Here is a 6,708-nt window from a genome sequence, read left to right as displayed (position 1 = left end):
TGACAATACGAAATTTGCAAAAAATAAGAATGATTTGGGAAATTCCGAAAGCTCAAGAGGAGCTTGGAATTTTTCTTAGAAGATTGAAAATCCCTTGGACACAGAATCAGTGATAATTTCTTTGCAGGGACCAAACATATGCCACCAGTCAATAAACTATCTAGGGACATTCAGATTGAAATTCTTTTGGAAAAGGATAAACTAGGAATTGGTATAATCCTGATTTTGGAAATAAAAGGTATTGTACTAGACATCTTGATAGTCCTTGTAATTAAATGTTTGAGGATTGTGAGGCTGAGAAAATTGCCTCGGAGCATTGATATTTTTACCCCAGACTGCTGGAGTAAGGACTTTTTGAATTGTACAAGTGGTATGAGAAATGAAAGACTTATCACCCAATTTTGAATGATTTCGATTTTTGATAGAATCAATGTCCACTAAAATAAACTCATAAGAATTTTATGTTTTTTGAAAATTTGAAGTAGGATATTGAAAACCTTTGACAAAATGATTTTGAGAAAGTAAAATTGGGTTTTGGTTAAAAAGTTCTTTTTCAACCACACAAATGGATAATGAATTTTTTATTTGAAAATAGCGAGATTTTTTGGGAGTGGGATTACTAACCACCACTTGTTGCTTAACAGTTATTGAGGAAATTTGTTTGTCAGATGCTGAAGAAATTTTAGCATAGGATTTTTGCAGGGGAGGGAAAACTGGTTGTTGGGATAGTAGGTATGTTTGGATGGGGTTGTATTGGATTGGGGACATGTCTATGACATGACATGTTGGGGAATTTTGGTTAGTGCTGAAAACTGGTTTGTATTCAATGGAGATTGACTAGCACACATTGCTGCTTCATCTTCATTGACTTTATCATACTAGGTTAATTTGGGAGGGGTTTGGGAAGAGGATGATTGTGCATAGGCATCTTTTGTTCTGTGGGGTTTTGTGCTTGCAACTGAGGCTCCTCTGCCTGTCTTAGGAGGCATGGTGACCGCCCTTAAGCTCCTATTTTTCCCTACAAAAATTCTCTGGTGAGAAAGTCAGGAAAATAATTATTTTCTCCTTTTATTTATTCAATATCAAAGTCAAATACAGAAAGTATAGCTTGCCATCGAGCAAAAATTTGTTTTGAAGCTATATTATTAACATCTTTCTTTAAAACAGTTTTTTACAGATTGACAATCAACACGAATCAAAAATTTTTGATTTAGTAAATTTGTAATGACCCAGTCAATTTCCTTCCTTTCCTTTTCCTCAGATTTTTACGGATATTTTTTTTTTTTTTCGTTGGCTTTTCCTTTCTGAGTTCGGATTTTCATCACTTGGTGTCATCTAGAGTGCTCGGGAATGGTATTCGAGACTCTTTTCTTTGGATTGACAACTTTCTCTGAGGACCGAGTCATTTCCACATTTTCACTTTTTGGACACTATTCACTTTTCGTCCTTTTTCCTATTTTGTCTTTTCCCCGTTTGTCACTTTGTTGGTATAACCTCCCTTTTTATGTTCGGAGTTGGATTTTGACTTCACGTATCTTCATTCTAAGTGGCTTCAACGAAATACGTATCTTTACCTTTGCAGAAAAGTACCCTGGTTGTTCCCGGGGTCCACAAAGGCATGGATGCATAGTTCTTCAGAAACTTTTTCTTTTCTCAGGGTGTTTTTCATAAATATCTTTTGAAGATATTTTATTTCAAGGGTTTTTAAGAAAATATTTTTGGAAGATATTTTCATTCTGGGTCATTAGTGCAGTTTTCACTTTTTGGAGGGGTCATTGTGTAATTAGTGAAAGTTATTACTAAATGCCTTGTTTTGAGCCTGGATCCTCGTACGGGATTAATTTACACTTTTCGTCCGGTCGCGTACTCTTAGAATTTCCTTCTGGTCATTTTTCTCCAGTTTCAGGGTTTCTAACTCGGTTGCCGCCTAACTTGTTCGGGGTATATCTCTCTGCTCAGAACTTGGTTTTTGACGCCATTTCTTCCGTTGTTCATCTTTTCTCATTACGGTTCTTTTTCGTTCATGGAGTTTTCCCGTTTGAGCTTGCGCAAATTCCACTTTTTTGGACCCGGCGAGGCCTGTTCGGGACACTTTTTGAGTTTTTCCTATAAATAAGGGGTCTTAAATTGAAAAATCAGATTTCACTCCCTCTCTCCCCTCTCTTGGCCGGATTCCATGGTAGCCAAGGGCTACCACCTTTTCTCTCCTCTTTTGAGCTTCTTCCCCTTAGTAAAACATCGTAGTGCCTTAGTGTTTTATGTTCGCCTTGGTGAGGCCTTCGATTCCACTGATTGGAATCTCATTTTGACCATTTCTTGAGTTTGGGTTTGAAGTCAAGTCGAGATTTTGATGTGGCGTCCTTGGGATTCTTGTTCATCGTGTTGTCCCCGACAAAACCTAAAAATTTCGTCGAATTCGGAGCGGTTTCATTTTGGTGGCTTTTGAGAATTTCATCTTAAATTTAGGTGGGGGGTGTCTTAGGTTTATATTTATGTTATATTGATGATTTTAGAAGCTTTCATAACATGTATGCATGCTTTGGTTTAAGTTCTAGAATTTAATTTAATTATTTTTTATGGTTAAGATTTGATTCTCATGTGGATAGGTAACTTAGAATTAAATTGTGGTATGCTAGAAAATTATGCTTTGGTATGTTTGTTAACATATAATAAATTGGAATTATTTGAATAAGAATTGTAATTTTTATTTAATAATTATCTTTGATGAAAGTTTAATTCTCATGAACGTACCTTACATGAAGCCAATTTATGATATGCGTTAAATTAAGTCTTGGCATCTTCTTTAACGTACTTTAATTTGAGAGCATTTGGATAAATATAAAAATTTAGAGATTTTAATTAAAATGATTAATTAAAATCTATTTAAAGGTTCCATTGGTTTAATTAAGTTTTTAACTTGATATTGGTGATGACTAGGACTTGTATACTAGCATATATTAATTTGGGACCATTTAGAGTTGATTTGGAATTTAGGAATTTAATTATCATGATTTAATTAAATTCCATCATATTGTTTCAATGATCTAATTAAGATTTTGATGTGGTATATGTAATGACCATGCTATGTTGTTTAACATGTGTTAATTAGGAATCATTTGATTGAGATTTGAAACTTAGGAAAATTAATTAGGTTATGTAATTAATTTATGTTTCTATTGCATTATTGATTTAATCATGAGTTTGACATTGACAGTATGTTTAAAGCATGATTTTAGACTTGTACTAGATTCTTCAGTTTATGTTTTCAATATTGAATGATATTGTTATAGCATGTAACAAGTCGCACACTGAAGATTCGACATGTGATATTATTATAGCGTATAACGAATCGCACTCTGAAGATTCGACATTTGTCATCTTATAGTAATTGTGGATTTAGAGCATGTATTGTGTGGTTCCAACCTACTTATGCATGGAAGGTGATTTCATGCATTATATAAATTATGTATAAGTTGTGAACTTATTTGGTTTATTTTAGAGTCTTGGGACATTGTTACAAGTGATATGGTTAGAGTTTGGCTTTAGTATGGGAGGAATGAGTTCTCCATATTTTGATAGTGCGCACTAGGATGGTCTTCCCAAAGGGTTAATGCTTGGAATAACCACTGAGTTCTCGACGGAAATTTGAGATTTGATGTCCAAGTCTTCTATATTTGTTTTCGCATTCAATTCCAAGTTAACAACCAATGTTTAATTGTGACTTGTGGTTTTGGTTATTGGCGATATTAATGTTGTTAAATACATTTATGCATTATGATTTCTAATGAATCATTGCAGGTTTTGATGTTGATAAATACATTCAAGCATTATGATTTTAAGGAATAATTGCAAATTTTGATTTTGTTAAGTATATCTGTACTTTATTATTCAAATGTAGCTTAGGAATGATCCTATAGATTTATTTAGAACATAGACATTAGATGGTATGACCCACTTTGGTTGTTTTCGCATCTTAGATTTCAAGTTGATAACCTTAAGAATCTATATCTTGTTGCTTTGTATAGCATGTTGTTATATTATTGAAATTGCATGAATGATGTGATCTATGCTAGAAATGATCTAAGATAGCTTTGGATGTTCCCTGAGTCTCACCTTCAACATAGACGTTAGGTGGAATGAACCAAAATGATTAAATCATGCAAACGTGTAAAACGTTTGGTCGATGCATGCTCATTTCCTACGGGTAGCTTTATGTTGCTCACCCCAAAATTACTGGGGCTATTTTCTAGTACAGGATTCAAGGATTGAGGAATCACACTTGCCTTGGGTGATTTGTAGATTTGAGGTTTCTTTAAATGTATTCTTGTCACATGCAAGTGTTAGCATGTTTGAATTTTGCCTATGAAATGTAATTTTTCTAACTTTGGAGGCTTGGCATGTCAAATGTTGTAAATGAATTGTAATATGGTCATGGGCCATTGTAGCATGTTTAAAATGCCATATTACACTCGCATGTTTGTTCACATCATCACACAATAGCATATATTGTGCATTGATCATACTATGAGGGATTCAAATGAGACTTAAGAACTCTTTTCAGCCTTGGTGCATAACAGCCTAATTTTTCACATTTTTGACCAATTTCGGTCGACCGATGTCTTATTTCGGTCGACCGGTTCATTGTTCAAATTGATTTGAACAGTGTTTTGTGAATTCCAGTAGCCAATTTCATCTCGAGCCACAAACTGGTCGACCGGTTTGTCATTTGGGTCGACCGAAATGAAGGCTCATTCTTTTCTTTTTCCTGGCTCATTTTGGCCAACCGAAGCTCCATTTCGGCCGACCGAAATGGAGCTACCTTGTAGGTTTTTGTTTGGTTGTTGTTTCTTCAGGCTTTTATCGTTTCGTTTGTTCCTTCTCGACTTCATTGACCTTATTTAAGTCATCTAATGGTGTATGTGGTCTAGTTTAAACTAGATCTTGTTCCTTTGGTTATCGTTGGTGCCATAGGGTACCATTTGACCCTTTTCATTTTAACTTTCGCTTTCCGTTATTTTCCTTGAGTTCCGTGAGTTTATGGAAAGTCACTCCAGTGTCTTAGGGATGATTTATATCTCTAGAGACTTTGGTTTTATCTTTCACTTTCGCATTTTGGATTTGTTACCGGGTTAACTTTCGGTTCATCACTGACGCATTGGGTTGCAAAACTTGTGCCGTCACAAGTGGTATCAGAGCTCCTAGGTTTGAATGCCTTGGACGACGGGTTTTGGGTGCATATCATGCTTATGTTGCCGTACTCTATGTGTTTATATGCTCCATGATAACATGTTTTGGTTTGATAACATGTTTATGTGCCTATGTGGTATATATAGTATGTCATTTTTTAAACATGATTTTATTCTAATGTAAAGAGCATGTCATATGATGTATGCTAGATTAGATTTGTATATGCATAACTGTGTTTCATATTTGGCATGACATGGGATTAGTCATTAAGGCGCGAGTTGAGATTGATGGTGATTATAGTCTTAGTTTTGTGGTAGTATAGGTTGTTGTCGACCTAGCATTGGTTTTGAGGTAGGTGGTGAGACACTTTTTGTTTAGGCTCTCGTGAGGTGAGTCATTTGGTGTTGCCATAGTGCTGGATTTGTTGGTTTTGGGCCATGATAAGATTATGGACCTCTTAGGATCCTTGATTGTTCAGGATGATTCCTCTGGGATTGTAATTTTCGTGGGCGGGTACGTTTGTGGGCAGGTGCATGGCACTGTCATGCTACCGTATTGGCTAGCTGCAAGTGCAGTTCGGATGGAATCAATGTTGGTTTTGTTTTGATAGGCGTAGTCCTTTGACCGATGATGATGATGGTTATTTTAGGGATCAGTCGTAGTGATTGATTTGTTTGTTGATGGTATGGCTATAGTTGCCATTTTCTTGAAGTTCTCCTTACGTGATGACGCTTTTGGGATCAAGTCGATTGATTGATATTTCGGGTAGAGAGAGCATTGCACTGTTAGTGTCACTTGTAGTGTCACCTCTAGATTCGGAGATGGATTGTTAAAGTCTTACCATTGTGGTAAGGGCTCACGTTTTTTTTGAGATAGGTTGTTGTTGCGTTGGTTTTTGGAGTCAATTTATGGCTAGGACTGGTCTTTCCTTTTACCTAGACACTATAGGACACGATGTCCATAGGGTTCATTGTTGCATAATTTTATCTCCTGTAGTTTCATTTTTTACCATGTTAATAGTTTGATTTATGATATTATGATGCATGAGTAGGTGGAGGTGTGTCCACATTTGCTTTTTTGTTGTGTGACATTAGCATACCTTATTTATATGCTTAGAGATGCCATGTTGTTACTGTACTTTAGTGACATGATTTTGTGCTTACGTAGAGACGTACTGCATGTACCCTTGATTTTATCTATGTAAGTAGATTTACTTTTTTAGTAAGTTGCATTTCCTTGTTTTGTGCACGACTTCCATGTTTAGCTCTCCCTTTATGTTCCCTCCTCATGTTTGTCGTGTTGACATTTGTGGGAGAATAGGGTTTCTATGAGTAAGGGACTTCACAAGGGGTAGGTCTCTTCTCTTTGTTGCGTTGTGCACAGTTTTGGGGTTGGCTGGTCTGTAAGGATCACCATTGTTGTCTTAAGTCCTTGGTGAGAGTTTAGTTGATTTTGGTCGACTTACTTCCCTATAGGGGTGAAGTCTTTGACCTTATTGTCTTTCATTTCAGAGACAGAGTC

This window comes from Cornus florida, unplaced genomic scaffold, assembly GCF_030987335.1.
Source record: "Cornus florida cultivar Cherokee Brave unplaced genomic scaffold, ASM3098733v1 CherokeeBrave_3.0.0_Hap2_Chr04, whole genome shotgun sequence".
NCBI classification, from domain to species: Eukaryota; Viridiplantae; Streptophyta; class Magnoliopsida; order Cornales; family Cornaceae; genus Cornus; species Cornus florida.
Note: the sequence above shows the minus strand (reverse complement) of the source record.